The following is a 17,598-nucleotide window of genomic DNA, read 5'->3' as shown; positions in this document are numbered from 1 at the left end:
CATATGTTCTTTGGAGAAATGTCTGTTTAGATCTTCTGCCCATTTTTGGATTGGGTTGTTTGTTTGTTTGATATTGAGCTGCCTGAGCTGCTTGTATATTTTGGAGATTAGTCCTTTGTCACTTGCTTTGTTTGCAAATGTTTTCTCCCATTCTGAGGGTTGTCTTTTTGTCTTGTTTATGGTTTATGATTTCCTTTGCTAGGCTTTTAAGTTTCATTAGGTCCCATTTGTTTATTTTTGTTTTTATTTCCATTTCTCTAGGAGGTGGGTCAAAAGGATCTTGCTGTGATTTATGTCAAAGAGTGTTCTTCCTATGTTTTCCTCTAAGAGTTTTATGGTGTCTGGCCTTACATTTAAGTCTTTAATCCACTTTGAGTTTATTTTTGTGTATGGTGGTAGGAAGTGTTCAAATTTCATTCTTTTACATGTAGCTGTCCAGTTTTCCCAGCACCACTTATTGAAGAGGCTGTCTTTTCTCTATTGTATATTCTTGCCTCCTTTATCAAAGATAAGGTGACCATAGGTGCGTGGGTTTATCTTTGGGCTTTCTATCCTGTTCCATTGATCTGTATTTCTGTTTTTGTCTTGATTACTGTAGCTTTGTACTATAGTCTGAAGACAGGGAGGCTGATTCCTCCAGCTCTGTTTTCTTTCTCAAGATTGCTTTGGCTTTTTGGGATCTTTTGTGTTTCCATACAAATTGTGAATTTTTTTGTTCTAATTCTGTGAAAAATGCCATTGGTAGCTTGATAGGGATTGCATTGAATCTGTCGATTGCTTTTGGTAGTATAGTCATTTTCACAATGTTGATTCTTCCAATCCAAGAACATGGTATATCTCTCCCTCTGTTTGTACCCTCTTTAATATCTTTCATCAGTGTCTTATAGTTTTCTGCATACAGGTCTTTTGTCTTCTTAGGTATGTTGATTCCTAGGTATTTTATTCTTTTTGTTGCATTGGTAAATGGGAGTGTTTCCTTAATTTCCCTTTTGGGTTTTTCATCATTAGTGTATAGGAATGCAAGAGATTTCTGCACAATAATTTTGCATCCTGCTACTTCACCAAATTCATTGATTAACTCTAGTAGTCTCTGGTAGCATCTTTAGGATTCTCTCTATATAGTGTCATGTCATCTGCAAACAGTGACAGCTTTACTTCTTTTCCGATTTGGATTCTATTTATTTCTTTTTCTTCTCTGAATTTCTTCTCTGTCCCTGTCCTTAGAGGAAATGGTTTTAGTTTTTAACCATTTAGGGCAATGTTGGCTGTGGGTTTGTCATATATGGCCTTTATTATGTTGAGGTAGGTTCCCTCTATGCCTACTTTCTGGAGAATTTTTATCATTAACGGGTGTTGAATTTTGTCAAAAGCTTTTTCTGCATCTATTGAGATTATCATATGGTTTTTATCCTTCAGTTTGTTAATATGGTGTATCACATTGATTGATTTGTGTATATTGAAGAATCCTTGCATTCCTGGGATAAACCCCACTTGATCATGGTATATGACCCTTTTAAGGTGCTGTTGGATTCTGTTTGCTCGTATTGTGTTGAGGGTTTCTGCATCTATGTTCGTCAGTGATATTGGCCTGTAGTTTTCTTTCTTTGTGACATCTTTGTCTGGTTTTGGTATCAGGGTGATGGTGGCTTTGTAGAAGGAGTTTGGGAGTGTTCCTTCCTCTGCTATATTTTGGAAGAGTTTGAGAGGGATAGGTGTTAGCGCTTCTCTAAATGTTTGATAGAATTCACCTGTGAAGCCATCTGGTCCTGGGCTTTTGTTTGTTCGAAGATTTTTAATCACAGTTTCAATTTCAGTGCTTGTGACTGGTCTGTTTATATTTTCTCTTTCTTCCTGGTTCAGTCTCGGAAGGTTGTACTTTTCTAAGAATTTGTCCATTTCTTCAAGGTTGTCCATTTTATTGGCATATAGTTTCTTGTAGTAATCTCTCATGATCTTTTGTATTTCTGCTGTGTCAGTTGGTACTTTCCTTTTTGATTTCTAATTGTATTGATTTGAGTCTTCTCCCTTTTATTCTTGATGTTTCTGGCTAAAGGTTTATCAATTTTATCTTCTCAAAGAACCAGCTTTTAGTTTTATTGATCTTTGTTGTTGTTTCCTTCCTTTCTTTTTTATTTATTTCTGATCTGATTTTTATGATTTCTTTCCTTCTGCTAACTTCAGGTTTTTTCCTTTTTATTCTGCTTTCTATAATTGCCTGAGGTGTAAGGTTAGGTTGTTTATTTGAGATGTTTCTTGTTTCTTGAGATAGGATTGTATTGCTATAAACTCCCTTCTTAGAACTGCTTTTGCTGCATCCCATAAGTTTTGGGTTGTTGTGTTCTCATTGTCCTTTGTTTCTAGGTATTTTTTGATTTCCTCTTTGATTTCTTCAGTGATCTCTTCATTATTTAGTAGTGTATTGTTTAACCTCCATGTGTTTGTATTTTTTACAGTTTTTTTCCTGTAATTGATACCTAGTCTCATAGTGGTGTGGTCAGAAAAGATACTTGAAAAGATTTCAATTTTCTTGAATTTACCAAGGCTTGATTTGTGACCCAAGATATGATCTATCCTGAAGAATGTTCCATGAGCACTTGAGAAGAAAGTGTATTCTATTGTTTTTGGATGGAGTGTCCTATAAATATCAATTAAGTCCATCTTGTTTAACGTGTCATTTAAAGCTTGTATTTCCTTATTTATTTTCATTTTGGATGATCTGTCCATTGGTGAAAGTGGGATGTTAAAGTCCCCTAGTATGATTGTGTTACTGTCAATTTCCCCTTTTATGGCTGTTAGCATTTTCCTTATGTATTGAGGTGCTCCTATGTTATAACAATTTACAATTGTTATATCTTCTTCTTGGATTGATCTCTTGATCATTATGTAGTCTCCTTTGTCCCTTGTAATAGTCTTTTTTTGAAAGTCTGTTTTATCTGATACGAGAATGGCTACTCCAGCTTTCTTTGCTTTCCATTTGCATGGATTATATTTTTCCATCTGCTCACTTTCAGTCTGTATGTGTCTCTAAGTCTGAAGTGGGTCTCTTGTAGACATACATGGGTCTTGTTTTTGTATCCATTCAGCCAGTCTATATGTTTTTGTTTGTTTGTTTGTTTTTTTGCAGTATGCGGACCTCTCACTGTTGTGGCCTTTCCCATTGCAGAGCACAGGCTCTGGATGCACAGGCTCAGCGGCCATGGCTCACAGGCCCAGCCGCTCCGCGGCATTTGGGATCTTCCCAGACTGGGGCACGAACCCATGTTCCCTGCATCGGCAGGTAGACTCTCAACCACTGCGCCACCAGGTAAGCCCAGTCTATATGTTTTGATTGGAGCATTTAATCCATTTACATTTAAGGTAATTATCAATATGTATATTCCTATTACCATTTTCTTAAATGTTTTTTGTTTGTTTCTCTAGGTCGTTTCCTCCTCTTGTGTTTCCTGCCTAGAGAAGTTCCTTTAGCATTTATTGTAAGCATTTGTTGTAAAGCTGGTTTGGTCGTGCTGAATTCTCTTAGCTTTTGCTTGTCTGTAAAAGTTTTAATCTCTCCATTGAATCTGAATGAGATCCTTGCTGGGTAGAGTAATCTTGCTTGTAGGTTTTTCCCTTTCATCACTTTAAATATGTCCTGTCACTGTCTTCTGGCTTTGTAGAGTTTCTGCTGACAGATCAGCTGTTAACCTTATGGGAATTCCCTTGTGTGTTATTTGTTGCTTTTCCCTTGCTGCTTTTAATATTTTTTCTTTGTATTTAATTTTTGATAGTTTAATTAATATGTGTCTTGGCATGTTTCTCCTTGGATTTATCCTGTATGGGACTCTCTGTGCTTCCTGGACTTGATTGACTATTTCCTTTCCCATATTAGGGAAGTTTTCACCTATAATCTCTTCAAATATTTTCTCAGTCCCTTTCTTTTTCTCTTCTTCTTCTCTTCATTCTTCTTCCCCTATAATTCGAATGTTTAATGTTGTCCCAGAGGTCTCTGAGCCTGTCCTCAATTCTTTTCATTCTTTTTTCTGTATTCTGCTCTGCGGTGGTTATTTCCAGTCCTTTATCTTCCAGGCCACTTATCCGTTCTTCTGCCTCAGTTATTCTGCTGTTGATTCCTTCTGGAGAATTTTTAGTTTCATTTATTTTGTTGTTCATCATTGTTTGTTTGCTCTTTAGTTTTTCTAGGTCCTTGTTAAACATTTCTTATATTTTCCCCATTGTATTTCCAAGAGTTTGGATCGATCATCTTTACTATCATTACTCTGAATTCTTTTTCAGGTAGACTGCCTATTTCCCCTTCATTTTTTTGGTCTCCTGGGTTTTTACCTTGCTCCTTCATCTGCTGCATATTTCTCTGTCTTCTCATTTTGCTTAACTTACTGTGTTTGAGGTCTCCTTTTTGCAGGCTGCAGGTTCATAGTTCCCATTGTTTTTGGTGTTTGCCCCCAGTGGCTAAAGTTTGTTCAGTGGGCTGTGTAGGCTTCCTGGTAGAGGGGACTGGTGTCTGTGTTCTGGTGTGTGGGGCTGGATCTTGTCTTTCTGGTGGGCAGGTCCACGTCTGGTGGTCTGTTTTGGGGTGTCTGTGGACTTATTATGATTTTAGGCAGCCTCTCTGCTAATGGGTGTGGTTGTGTTCCTGTCTTGCTAGTTGTTTGGCAGGGGGTGTCCAGCACTGGAGCTTGCTGGTCATTGAGCAGAGCTGTGTCTTAGCTCTAAGATGGAGATCTCTGGGAGAGCTCTCACTGATTGATATTACGTGAGGCCAGGAGGTCTCTGGTGGTCCAGTGTCTTGAACTCGGCTCTCTCACATCAGAGGCTCAGGACTGACACCAGGCCAGAGCACCAAGACCCTGTCAGCCACACGGCTTAGGGAAGGCTTCAGCAAAACAGAAACCTCATGAATGGAATGCATGCCTGTCGAAACCCTCTGTTACTCTGTTCTTTGTGTGTTTGTTTTTGTTCTGTTTGGTTTGATCCTTTATTTATTTTTTATATATTTCACATGAGTGAAATCTTTTGGTATTTTTCTTTCTCCATCTGATTTATTTCACTTAGCATAATATCCTCAGGGTCCACCTATGTTGCAAATGGCAAAATTTCAGCTTTTTTATGGCTGAGTAATATTTCATTGTATACATATACCACATCTTCTTTATCCATCAGTGGTTCTTGATCAAGAAAGAAGCACTCCCTGGTATGGCCCTCCAAAGAGAGGACAACTGGAGCACAGGCCTGGCTCCTCCAGACCCCTTGCTCTGATGCACAGCTTTACTTGAATGCTGCTGCTATATTTTATCCTTTGCTTAAATAGTGTCATTTTGGATCCTGTCTGTTGCTATAATTAGTGCAGGACATCAATAATTAAATTAATTTGCATAAATTAGATGGCTACTTGGTGTATTTTGTGCATAGTTGATGCCCTCATAATGTCAATTTTTTACCTCCCTTATAATTTCAACATACCATTTTCTTTGCTTGTCTCCCTTTTCCTCTCAGAGATTCTAACTCTTCTTGCTCATTAGATATAGGAGCAAATCCCCTTACACATACCTTTTGAATTGTATTGATTTGAAAAAGGTAGAAAAGAACAGAGGAAATTAAAAATGCTCTGCAATATCACTGACCAAATATAATCACTATTAAGATATTTTCACAAATATTTCCAGTTTTTATTCTACAAATAAGACTCAGCATTCCCTTCTCCCTCCCTTAGCCTATTGTTTTATAATTTTGGATGTGCCATGGTCCTGTGATGAACCATAAAAGCTGGCAGACTTATTAATAACCATCATTGTTTTCTTATTGGAAGGTTGAGATAGACATGTGTAAATTGCTATAGGTTCAAAATTGTTTTTTGCTACTCTGAACCCAAGGTTCTATATTCTCACATCTTGGACACTGAGTACATATGCAGTGGGATTTTCCAAAAGGTTGCAGACTTTGCCCCAAACAACAAAGGAAACCAACCGCAGGCATAGCGCATCTTATAAATGATCTCCTTTAATCCGCACAGTGCTTTCATGAGATTGGTTGTGTTTTATCTTCATGTTACTGATGAGGGAACTGAAGCCAGGAGGTGCTAATTGTCTCAGTTAAAGTAGCCCCGCTGCTAAATGTCTCTGCCTTTGAAGAATAGCCAGTCATTGACATCTTCATCGCCATCACCTCTGTCTGATCCACCATAGTCTCTTGTTTGACCTACCGTAATAGCTCCCTAACTGCTACTTTCACCTTAGCCCTTGTGTCATGGCCAAAATGAGCCTTAAAAAAATATATAAGGAAGATCATGTCATTTCTCTGCTTAAATCTAACTTCCCTGACAGATCCCTCAGAGTAAAATCCAAAGTAATTACTATGGCCTGTAACGCCCTATATGATTTGCACTCTCTCTCCGCCCGCCCCCACCCACCCCGCCTTGTTCCCAATCCTCCCAATCTCCATGCCTACCTCTCTCCCTCTCCCTCTCTGGACACAGTGCCATTTTCCACACGTGGTTGCTGTATTTATACCTCAGGGCTCTTGCACCTGCTATATCTATTCTGCCTGAAATCTACCACTTCATTCCCATCTCTGCTTCAATGTCACCTCCTCTTCAAACCCTTCCCCCACCACCCTATATAAAATGGCACCCTCTCCAAGTCTGCTGTATCATTTTCATCGTATTTATTGCCACCTGACATTTATTTATCTATATCTTCATTTGTTTATTTCCTCACTTTTTGTGCAAGAACGTGAGCTGCTTGAGAGTAAGAACTTGGCTTTATTTATTGTTCTATCTCTAGGTCCAAAGCAGGGCCTGGCCCTCTAAGGAAAAATTGATAATGAGTGATAGAAGGGAAGGAGCAGGAATTCCAATGCCTACCTTCATCCTGGGTACTGGTATATCTTCTATGCATGTTGAATACCTCAGAGCTACTTAAAGGAAGGAACATATAGTAAATACCAGTGATACAGTCAACATTTCTATCAGTCTACTTTTCCTGTTGCTTGATGAGATTAGAATGACAAATGAATCAAGACCAGAGTCCTTCCTCAGACCTTTCCAGCATTTACTCTTCCCCACTCTCAGGAAATAAGGCAATGCATAGAGAAAACAGCATTTATAATAATGAATTCATAGGAAAGAGATGAAGAGAGAATCTTATCTGGTGAAGTGAACTGGACTTTGGGGTCATAGGACCCTAGTTCTGCTGTGTAGCTTAGAGCAAGTTTTTTGTACCCTTCCTTATGCTCAGTTTTCTCATTTTTAAAATGGGGTTATAGAGGCAGGACAGGAATAAAGACATAGATGTAGAGAATGGACTTGAGACATGGGGAGGGGGAAGGATAAGCTGGGATGAAGTGAGAGAGTGGCATGGACATATATACACTACCAAATGTAAAATAGATAGCTCGTGGGAAGCAGCTGCATCGCCTGAGGAGATCAGCTGGGTGCTTTGTGACCACCTAGAGAGGTGGGATAGGGAGGGTGGGAGGGAGACGCAAGAGGGAGGGGATGGGGGATATATGTATACATATAGCTGATTCACTTGCTATACAGCAGACGCTAACACACCATTGTAAAGCAATTATACTCCAATAAAGATGTTAAAAAAATAAAATAAAATGGGGTTAATCCCCTTTCCTTAGAGTCATAGACGAGTCTGGTTCTAAGGAAAAAAAAGCCAAAGGAACTGTTTTCTCACAAAATCTTGCGAGGATTTTGAAAGAGTTAGAGACTCCATCTTTGAGACTGAAGTAACAAAACATAGCAACGAGAAGTCAAAAGTAAAAGACAATTTAGCCCAGTGGTTTAGCTACTCTACCTTAGCAGGCAGATGCATGCTTATAGCTTTAGGAAATGGTGACCCCACTGACACAGATGTTACCTCTTGATGGCTGGTCCTGGGGTGGCCACAAGGGGAATTCACACAACTTCAGAGGCAAGGAGGGGAGCCACCACCGTAACCATCTCCCCAGCCCCAACCCCTATCCAGTCCCCCCCTCTCTTACCCGCTTCTCTCTGTCTCTTCCCCGCCTCCTCTTTCTTTTCTTCTTCTTCTCCTTCATCCTCTCCTTCCCACCTCCTCCCCCTCCTTTTTCATGTAGGCATGAGATTCCTTGTCTAGGACCTAGGCTGCATTGGTGGGGAGGTAGAAATAATACATCAACTGTAATGTTTTATTTTTTTTAATTTTTTCAATATTTTAGTGTATTTTTATTGGGTTCACTTTTATTGTACATAAAAGTACACTAATCATAAATACATAGCTTGATGAATCAAGAAACAGAATATTACCAGCCCCCTTCCCCCAAAAGTCCTACCTAGGTCCCTCCCCAGTAACTAGCCACTCTCCTCTCCAACAATAATATTTTAAATAACTCATTAAGCACATACATGCCACACACTGCATGTGCTACATACAATGTCTTGTTTAACTTGCTCAGGGCCACACAACTCATAAGTGATGGTATCAGAATTTGAACCCAGGTCTGTGTGTCTCCAAGACACTTGTTCTAAGGCCATGCAGAGTTGAAGGGTGGACTCAGTCCTCCTTCATGGTCGACTGGATGTGGCAGGTGGTGGGTGGCAGTGAGGAGGAGAATGGTCTAGAAGGATTTCCTGGTTTCTGATTTGGGTGGTCTGTTGGACAGTGAGTGATGCCTTACCCAGGACACCCTGACTCCTAGAAATAATTCCAGTCTCTAATTAACATCAAGATCATTTTTAGGTTAAAAATGAGATTTTGGGCAGAGTTACAGGAATTCTTGTTTTAATCCTTTATTTGGTTTTGCTTACAACAGACTAGCTAAATGGTGAATGAGAGAACTCCTATTAACCTGAAACTGTCTTCCACTCAAAACAGTCAAACTATTAAGCTAATGAATGAGCAGCATTCCTGTTACCTTTCTATTTGTGCCCCCAGGGCCTTTTTTCAGATGGTCACTAGGTATCATGTTATGGCAGTGAAAGCTATTAGGCAGTGGTTACAGAAAGTCTGAAAAGTAGAAAAGTCAAGCACACTGGAGGAGCCCTGGCCGATTAAGGAGAGAGAAGTCTGGTTCTGATTACTGATAATTATAGATAAGCTGGAGCCGACAGTCATTTTCTGACCACAAACTCAAATCAATCAGTTAAAAGTTGAATGTAGCCGTACCACGGCTAATCAGCCCCAGGCACGTCAAGATGATCCATTAAGTTCTACCTCCACCGTGTCGTGGTTGCTGCATTCCATCTGCTACTCCGACAGTACATCAAATACACACCTCATTTTCTACTCTCCGACTAATCAAGAATGCTGTTAGCAGCGTCAGCCTTCCATCCACTTACTGAAATCACCCTCTTTGTACAAGAAGCCTGGTGATTGAGTCATCATTTCCTTTTTCCAAGCCGGGCATGCAAACCTAAGAAAAATAGTTCCTAGCGAGGACAAGCAATCATGGCTGAAGTATTTCACTCATGGTGTTACCTGCCCATAAAAACTGATGAAGGAGAGACTTGCAGAGGGGGGTGGCTGTGACAGTGGGGGACACAGAAGCTAGGCTGTAGAAGCTGCAGCTGATATTTCAGCTAACTAATCTCAAAAAAAGGGAGCTATTTGTGCTATTTACAATAGACAAGGCATGGAAACAACCTAAATGTCCATGGACAGATGAGTGGATAAGGAAGATGTGGTGCATATATACAATGGAATACTACTCAGCCATAAGAAAGAATGAAATAATGCCATTTGCAGCAACCTAGATGGATCTAGAGATGATCATACTAAGTGAAGTCAGAAAGAGAAAGACAAATATACTATATGACACAAATGAACTTATCTATGAAACAGAAACAGACTCACAGACATAGAGAACAGACTTGTGGTTGCCAACGGTGGGAGAGGGATGGACTGGGAGTTTGGGATTGGTAGATGCAAACTGTTGTCTATAGGATGGATAAACAACAAGATCCTACTGTATAGCACAGGGAACTATATTCCGTATCCTGTGATAAACCATAATGGGAAAGAACATATATATATATATGTATAACTGAATCACTTTGCTGTATAGTAGAAATTAACACAACATTGTAAATCAACATACTTCAATAAAATAAATTTTTAAAAAAGGGAGATATTCAGGGGAAATGAGGTTTAGCTTCAAAATAAGGCATGTTGGAAGAGGGATAGTGATTCTTGGTTACTTCAGGTGCATGGATTCCCAAGGAAACATATTTAAATACAACCTAATGAAGAAGGTTTTTATTTCTGAGGTTGCAAACTGGTAGCCCATAAGTTAAAAACTGCTAGCAGATGTGGCTTGCTGTACCCACAGAGTATTTCAAAGAATATTGGAATTAGTTGCCAACATTTAAGGATCAAGGAATGGCCCAAGATTTTAGATTCTGGCTTTTTTTGAAAATTTGAACGATTCAGCAGCAGAGCCCAAACTCCCCCTGTTCTGCCTCCCAGCTGGAGGCTGTTTCCTTTGGAAAGGACTCGTGCTTTCCAGCTCACCACATTCTCCACCACTTTCTTTGGACCTACATCAGCCTCCTTCACTCATTTATGTTACTTCCTGGCTCTTGCTGCTTTTTTGAGTTTGTGACCCTTACTAAATATTGAAGCACCTTATGAAGTGATGATCACTCTGCCCTTTGAAGTGTTTGAACCCAGAGTTGGAAGAACACTTGCTGGAGGTTGACCGGACAGTGTGCCCTTGGATGAAAGTGACTGGTCCCCTGCCCTGGACACCATGCTTTTAGAAGGCCTGTGTTGGTTCTCTTCCAACTGTGCTGTACCCGTGGGAAGAGTGATCCACAGAGTCAAAGGGACAAGTCCTCCTAGACCCTAGTCCTCCAGACAGCCAGCGCCACCAGATGCTACCCCATGTTTGTCCTCCTGAGGATGGGGTGTGCCGCTGATGTGCACACACCTCGGTGTGAGAGGTGAGCAAGAGGGCTTGTTAGGAAAGATGTATTTAGTGCATTAAGATGTGGCTCGTTGGGTCCATAGACGTGCACGTGAGGACCCTTGCAATGCAGAACAAGATTGAGGGTGAGAAAAGAAGGTGAGCTGGGGGCCTCTGTACTCCTTCCCAGGGCTTTTTCTGAGCTTATATTTTAAAATTCTGTGTCCCTAAAATTCTCTCATGTTCCAGCAGGGGCATGAATCCTATGCTTGGGAAAACACTGGTTAGAGGGTGTCCTCTAGAGGGGTAAGTACATACCACTTTAAAATATGATAGCTTTTCTTGGCAAGAAGAAAGGAAAGAAGAAACACTATGTTTTAGAGCATCTCCAGGCCAATTTTATTAGTTCTTTTCCTATTTATGGAGTATTGAGTCACAGGATATGGTACTGCCCTGGCTGCTCTGAAACATACGGCCTTTAAACCCAGAGAGCAGGATATTCTATCTCCTTTGAGCATGATTGCTTAATTCTCATGGCTTTTCTCTACTTGATCTGATCATGGGCACCTAGACTGAGCATGCTTTCATGGTTAGACTAACTCCCTTTTTGGAGTCCCCCCACTATTAAGATCAACTACATTTTTGTTTTAGGACGAGAAGAACCATTTGCTAAAGCAGCCTGGGGTTTGCATGGTCCCCATTGCTTCTTTAAAGAGGTAACTAGTGCCCTCATTCCAGTTGTCTGCCAGATGTGTATGGATTTCTCATCTGAAGACCATCACAGAGCTGCAATGTCACCATAGTACATGCCTTCTCAATGAGAGAACTTAATTTTGGTGACTTTTGCATCATCCCTCAGGTTATATAACAAACACATTATCCTTCAAGTGGGGAAAAAAAGAAAAACCACTAAAAATCTGGTCAACTGGGCAAACAGATTTGACTAAATTTGTTTTCATCAAAATTAACTTCAGACAAATATGGGATGAATGAATTGACCGGTTACTAATTCAGTCAAATCCTGTCAAACTGGTTGGGCTTATAAACACAACCGTGGGCTATGAAGTTTACACCATCGCTTCCAGCTGCCAAAAAGGAGAGCCATGCTCCCAGTGCTTCAAAAATGCCCCATTTCAGCACTTTTCCTTTATCTGTGATCATGTTGGCTGTGCTTAAAATCACCACACCATCAAGTAAACTTCAATATTTGGCCACAAATCACAGAGTTGCAGAAACGTTAACAGCAAATGGACTCTCATCACTTTCCATAATTAGAGTAATAGAAAACAGATATCTACGCGTCCTTTCTTTGCCAGCTTATCCTTGCCATCTGAGATGACCTTAGGAAGAAAATACAATCCTGCCTATGGCGGTATTGGCTTATTCATTTGTTGAAAGGATTGAAACTTGTTATGAACATACGATTTGTGTTTGGGCGTTTACCACAAGCTGCTCCTGAAAGAGACATTTCTTTTCCACTCAAAATTTTTTAAAAAAGATATTTTGCTATTATTTTCCTTGTTCATTATCATTCCAAAAGATGACCTATTTACAAAACATGTTAGGAATCACTCCAAGTATCTTTGCATTATTTTGCAGAGACAGGAAATGACTCTAAAAATCTCAAAAGATTGTGATTCCATCTCCCTTAGTTTATAGATTCTCAACCTGGGCTGCATGTTGCAATCATCTGGGAAGTTTTTTTTTTTTTTAACTATATGAATACAAATCACTTTATCCACCAAAGAAAACCGCCATTGATATTTTGTAGATATCTTTCACACAAGTTTCCTATCAGCTTATACACAAAATGGATGATGTTGTTATAACTGTATTTTCATTTAAAAATAGCTATTTGTTTCCATTCAAATAAATATACACGTCATTTTATTTGCTGCAAGTGGATGTAGCTTTTACTTAAATCATTTTCTATTGTCCTATTTTTTTCCATTTGTCCATAATATGGGAAGTTTTTTAAAAAAATGCTTACCTCTGGGTTTCCACCTTTGAAAGTCTGATTTTATTAGTGTGGGTGTGGTGTGGGCATGAGTAGTTTTAAAAGCTCCCCAGGTGATTCTAATGTTCAACAACATTTGAGAAGAACTCATTGAGTGTAGCCTGGTGCATCTCAAACTTTAATGTACAGACAGCTGTCTTAGAGGGCTTCTTAAAACTCAGGTCCCTGGTCTGCATTCATAGAGATTCTGATTCTCTAGGTCTGGGTGGGACTCAGAAATTATATTTTCACACCAGATGCCAGGAGATGCTGCTGATAGTCAAACTTTCAGTAACACTGGTGTAGTGCCTCGTTTCTCTCTTTCTCCCCTGCCTACAGAGCAGGCAAAGACCAGGGAGGAAAATGAATTGTCAGATGTGTTCACCAGCGTCTTTTAAAGCACAATCCAAATCCTACAATGGAATGCATCAGACATGTTAGATTATATTGGAGGAGGCCAGTAAACAAACTCCTGAAACCCTGTGGGATCGTTCTAATATCTGAGATATCAACACAAAGCTTAATTTATGTAGGAAGAAAACTGGGAATGCACAAAAAGAGAAAATCTGATCGCATGGACTCTAAATTTTAAAAACACTTTTGAATCCAATGAGAACTAGAAACAGTAAGAAAATAGGACAAGATCATGAGGGACATAAGAGAGGGAAATTTTTATTATAGGAGCATGTGTCGATTTTTTCTAGGTGTATTCCCACTTGGATTCTGGATCTAGAAAGATTTCAGTTTGATTTTTGTTCTGAGATTATGAGTTTTGTGACCTGACGGGGGAACAACCATCAGTTGGTCCAGGACTTTCCTGATTTGAGCACTGAAAGTCCTATATCCTGGAAAACCCATCACTCCCTTGCACACTGGGATGTTGGTCAGCCCTAAAATGAGCAAGTAATTTCATGCCTCTGTAGCTCATTCTCTTTACCTATAAAATGAGGATATGAATACTTATCCCAAAGAGTCGTTGAGAGGATTAAAAGCAATAAAGCATAAAGCACCCAGCACATACCTGGCTCATAGCAGAAACTGAAAAATATTGGCTTCAAGTAATAACTTTTTCCTGGCCGTGAGACTTTGAAATGGGAGGTTCCTTAGACCACAAACTGTGACAATTGTTTTAGTAAGTAGCTATTTTGGTCTGAGGGACTGTTTAGTGATGACAAGGAATAATGGTTTTCTAGAATGAAGGACAGTTTCGAGCATTTGCTAGTTAATTCTTAAAGTCTTCAAGGGATGAATTTTGGGTATTTATTGAATAAGATATGCTATGGATCTAAAATTTAAGTGTATAGGGGTTCTCTGATGAGCTTCTGCACACAGTTGACTATTTTAAGAAAATCTGGTAGGGGAATCCGGACTTAAAGCAGATGGATTTGGCTGTGTTTGTTCACATTGTGAGAATCTTTCCTTTTATTCATTGCAGGGTTCCTTTCACTGATGGAGTTTCTCTAGTAGCAACTTTCTGCCTTGATGCAAATACCCTGTATCTGTGCTGTCCAATAGGGTAGCTGCCAGCCGCACGTGACTCTTGAGCATTTGAATGTGGCTGATGCGATTTAAAATTTTATTTAATTTCAGTTAATTTAAATTTGGAGGGCTTTCCTGTAGTTAGTGGCTGTATTGGAGGGATGGAGCCTCTAGGACATTTGATAGTGCTTATGACAGATGATTAACGGAGAAGTTAAGGAAGAATGTAGATTGAGACACCGAAAATTCTATTTTAATTAGAATGGAGAATAAGTTATTTCTGAAATTTTTTAGTTCAATTGACAAAGATTTATTGACCAAAGGAACGCTAGGAAACAAATTTTCAGATGGCTATCACATAACCCAGTAGCCTGGGTAAAGGACATCTAGAAGAGGCTGGAAGTCTCATGGGGTCTGAGTTCCAGTTGTGGATCTGGTCTGACCTAACCTTCTGTGGATCCTGGGGCCAACCAGTTAACTGCACAGGGCAATTTTTCTCTGGGGTCCTTAAAAATCCCAACATCTTTTGAAAAGAAGGGCACCTGCACATTGGAACTAATGTTTTCTAAAAGCCATTCCGATTCTAGCTTTGTCCAAAGAGTAGGGATAGAGGGAAAATTATAGTCAGATCAACCTTCTTTTCTCTGGAGAGAATCTGGGTTGACATAATTCAAATTCATAAACATTCAGTCTTTACCTACCATGAACACAGTCCCATAAAGGATGGATAAAATAAATGCTCTGTTCCTTTATTACTTACAACCCGTTGGGGAGGAAGGTAAACAAGACAGCTCAGTAAGATTCAAGGCAGAATGAAATAAATGTGCAGGTAACATACAAATAATATGGGGCTGGGGCTATAAAGAGGTAGAGTTCTTCTTTCACAAGGATGTGGGCAGGGTGGGTGGGCTTTGGCCACTCAGGCCTGAAAGAAGAATCTGGTGCTTTCAACGGAGTAAGAAATTGAAGACTTGACCGATTGGTTTAAGGGCACGGAGCCTTTGTTCATGGTAGTGTTTTATTCTTTTATCATGCTGAAACAAGTAAAAATTGACGTTTCTAGAGAACAAATAGAACCACAACTTCTGCTCATTATTTACACAGCTTCCTTCTTTTACGGTTGACAGGTCTAGCACATTTTTGGTGATTGTAAATTTCCCAGCCACTCCTTTCCCAAACGCACCTGCGTGAGAAGGGTATTCTAGGTGAGGAACCGTGGTAAGAAAAGACAGGGAGATATGAGTGATGATTTCTAACATGTACTCATTATCATGCAATTTCACTCAACAAAACAATCTTGAGGACCTGTGGTGAAGGCTATAATGGGATTCTACCTATACTTCATCCCGCAACCTCAAGTCAGCTGCTAATTAGACTGCGTATTTATCTTTTTCGAAGTGCCTATTGACACTCCAATGCCCCCACACAAAAAGCCAATGCAGACAACTTCTACCAAGGCTCCTGTGCCTTCTGGTGGCTTTCCAGACCTCCCTCACGCAATTTCCTTAATTATATCTTCCACTCTCCCCAGCTGTACCACTGGAGCAGCTGCCACTAATCCTAAATAAATATTTCCTGTTCTCCTTAGATACAATTAAACCCAGCCTTTACCAAACCTTTGGCATCGAAAGCTCACACTGGTGGTGGTGCAACAGTTGCTTTTTGTCCTTGTAAATTGAGTAGAGACGAATTCTAGTCTATTCCTCCTATAGTCCTTTGTCTTGAAACAGAAGAGCCTCAGCTGATATGTCTATAACCTTCTGGTTACGCAGAGTGAAATCGGTCCTCTTAGCAAATCACTCCCGGGAGCATTCTGCTCTCCAGGCAACAGAGAAACATATGGGCTTTGTGCCAACAGATGTGTGTCAGCTTTGGGGTGCCGGGTGCCGGTGGGCTCGGCTAGCTTCCAGGGGCCTGGAGCTGATGAGGCCCCTCAAAGCCTTCTTCCAATGTCTGCCTTTCCAGTGGACCCCGATGGCCCAAAGCACTCATTTTCAAACTTGGCTTCTCTCAGGAATCACCTGGATGGTCTTTTTAAAAATGCTGGGGCCTGGACCCACTCCAAGAGATCTGATTTAATTGGTCATGGAGGTGACCGTGGGCATTAGGATGCTTAAACAGCCTCCAGGGGATTCCAATGGCAACAAAACGTGAGATCTACAGGCCAAAATGAACTCCCTTCACACGCCTCCCTCCTGTCCCTTTGGCTGGGTGAATTTTTTCCATGTTGCTGTTCCCTCTGATGGTCAGCAAGACCAAGGTGGAAGAGACTGGGCTTCAGACCTTGGTTGTTGGCTTGGCTCTGCTTCTAACCGCACAACTAGCCCAGAGGAAAGAATATGTAAATATACATCCCACCCCTCCAAGCCTAAGCTCCGCTTTCCTTTGCTGTGACTACTCACAGTGCTTCATGAGAACTTAAGAAGCACGTTTAGATCAAACAGACTTCCAAGATGACAGAGGTGGCAGTGTTTCCCCAGCTCCCGAACGAATCATCAGGAGAGGGTACTGCTTGGTGGCAGCATCATTTCTGTGCAGGCTGAGCTGAGCTGGGGCACTGCCTGCAGGACCAAGAAGCCTTGGTGTAACCCATCGGGGCCTTTTCTTTGCAGTCTTGCAGTCCCTTCTTGGAGGCCTTGTTGTGCTTTGAAGTCAACTTTCAGAGGCCCTTTACTTTACCCCTTATCAATATGGAGGCAGTCAGTCCAGTGAGGTGTGTAAATCTGGACTGGGTGCAAGCACTGACACACTGGTTTTCAGTAGCCCTGGGCAGTCTCTGTTCTACCATATCTCACAGGCCAACAGACAGCCCTTGGAAAGTTCACTGTAAGAGAGAGAGACGTCCAGTGGCTGCAGACTGGCAATTCTCTCAGTGGCAGCTCATCCATCATTTCGACTTTGTTCCATTTACAATAAGCACATTCAATTTATACTTTAATTAAGAAGCTGAAAAGCACATGATGAGGCAGAAATACAGCACATGTGAGTCCTGGGTAAAGTCTATGTGCCCTTGACAACAACGGCAACTTGAGTATTTGGTTTTGCCTAGCCGTCCCATGCATGGAGTAAGGCAATCATTTTGGGAATCACAGGTGGTAACTGTTGGACCTGAGTGGTCCATCTCTCATGGAGTCTGAGCTATCAGTCAGTCAACAACATTTATCAAACTCCCACTCTTTGTGGAGCTGTGGAAAGCTTCAGAGTAAGTCAACAACATGTGCATTAAGGTACACTCCGATTCCTGTGAGCCACTG

The 17,598-nt window shown here is 40.6% G+C and overlaps 1 long non-coding RNA gene across 1 annotated transcript in view; it reads left to right on the top strand.

Moving 5' to 3' along the window:
• LOC307191587 overlaps positions 1-17,598 on the top strand; it is a 212,769-nt gene that overhangs the window by 132,285 nt on the left and 62,886 nt on the right. Inside the window, exon 2 of the long non-coding RNA XR_013829805.1 lies at positions 3,125-3,304. This is a non-coding gene — a long non-coding RNA (uncharacterized lncRNA). The remainder of the gene's footprint in view (positions 1-3,124; positions 3,305-17,598) is intronic.

The sequence above is a fragment of the Stenella coeruleoalba genome, assembly GCF_951394435.1.
Source record: "Stenella coeruleoalba genome assembly, chromosome: 1".
Classification (NCBI taxonomy): Eukaryota; Metazoa; Chordata; class Mammalia; order Artiodactyla; family Delphinidae; genus Stenella; species Stenella coeruleoalba.
This window is presented reverse-complemented; position numbering and strand designations above follow the sequence as displayed.